The following is a 1495-nucleotide window of genomic DNA, read 5'->3' on the forward strand; positions in this document are numbered from 1 at the left end:
AAGTTGCTTATCAGCTTAAGAAGCTTTTCAGCTGAAACAATGGGGTTTTCTAGATATAGGATCATGTGATTTGCAAACAAAGACAATTTGACTTCCTCTCTTCCTGTTTGAATATCCTTTCTTTCTCTTACCTGATTGCCCTGGCCAGAACTTCCAATACTGTGTTGAGTAGGACTGGTGAGAGAGGGCATCCTTGTCTTGTGCTGGTGTTAAAAGGGAATGTTTTCAGCTTTTGCCCATTCAGTATGATACTGGTTGTGAGTTTGTCATAGATGACTTTTGTTATCTTGAGGTATGTTCCTTCAATACCTAGTTTACTGAGAGTTTTAAAATATGGAATGCTTCATGAATTTGCATGTCACCCTTGTGCAAGGGCCGTGCTAATCTTCTCTGCATCTTTCCAGTTTTAATATATGTGCTGCCAAAGTGAGTACGGACCACAAGTTCTTAGAAGTGGAGATAAGTGAAGAACTGTGGGTGAGATGGAGTGTTGAATTTCATCTGCAGTAATTTCTGCATCTAACAAAATGTGATTATCTCTGTCTTTTATTCTTTAATTAAGTGGTAAAATGTATTACAGATTTAAAGTTTAAATATTCTTGTATCCTGGGGATGAGTAACCTGGGCAGGATATTTAATTTATTTAAAACTCATTGGTGGACACAGTCTAGTACTGTTTTTCTCAGTATTTTTACCTCTAATTGTTTCGAAGTGATTATCCTATCATGCTTTTCTCTTATGTATTCCCTAGCTGGCTTTAGAATCAATGTTATTTATACATAAACAATAATGAGTTTACTGGCTTTCTCTATGTTTCCTCATTCTCTTGAATATTATGTATAAATTCAGTAACCTTCTTTGAAGTTTCGGTAGAACTTATCTGTAAAACAGTCTGGATATACCTGAAGGGAAATAAAGTTTTACAACCGTTTTAACTTCTCTACTTGTAATAAGTTCTCCCCATTGACATAATGTTGTTCATAGTCTCAAAATTATTTAAACCTCTACTATATCTTTAGTGGCATGTTTATCTATCGTAATGTTATTTTATTCTTAATTGCCATTGCCTGTTTTATTTCTCCATTCAAAAAAAAAAAAAAAAAAAAACAGCTACTTTTGGTGGGCTGGGCCCTCAGCAGTGGCAGCTGCCAGGTCAGCCCTGGTGAGTGGAAACTCAATTGCTGTGCCCATGCAGTGTCCATCGCAGCCACCACGGCCACTTCGTGCAGGGACTCCATGAGCAAGCCCTGTACGGCTGAGTGGCATTGTCCGTCAAGCCATCTCACTCACCTGGTCACAGGGAGCCCCAGTACCTTAAAGACTCTCTGGTAGGCATCCACATACGACCGCTATCGGCACACACTCGGCCTATAGCAAGTGGTCTATGCGTACCTCTTTCCTCTACCTCCCAATTTTCCAACTCTATTTTCCCCAGGTTCGTGACTGGCCAGCCAAGGCATGAGCCACTGCCCATGACTCATTCATTCATGCACTA

General features: G+C 39.7%; 1 non-coding gene across 1 annotated transcript; it reads right to left on the reverse strand.

Moving 5' to 3' along the window:
* Positions 1-327: 327 nt before the first annotated feature.
* LOC113220939 lies at positions 328-434 on the reverse strand. The gene has a single exon (XR_003307578.1). It is a non-coding gene; the product is annotated as a U6 spliceosomal RNA (small nuclear RNA).
* Positions 435-1495: the final 1061 nt, after the last annotated feature.

The sequence above is a fragment of the Piliocolobus tephrosceles genome, unplaced genomic scaffold, assembly GCF_002776525.5.
Source record: "Piliocolobus tephrosceles isolate RC106 unplaced genomic scaffold, ASM277652v3 unscaffolded_16842, whole genome shotgun sequence".
In the NCBI taxonomy this organism is placed as follows: Eukaryota; Metazoa; Chordata; class Mammalia; order Primates; family Cercopithecidae; genus Piliocolobus; species Piliocolobus tephrosceles.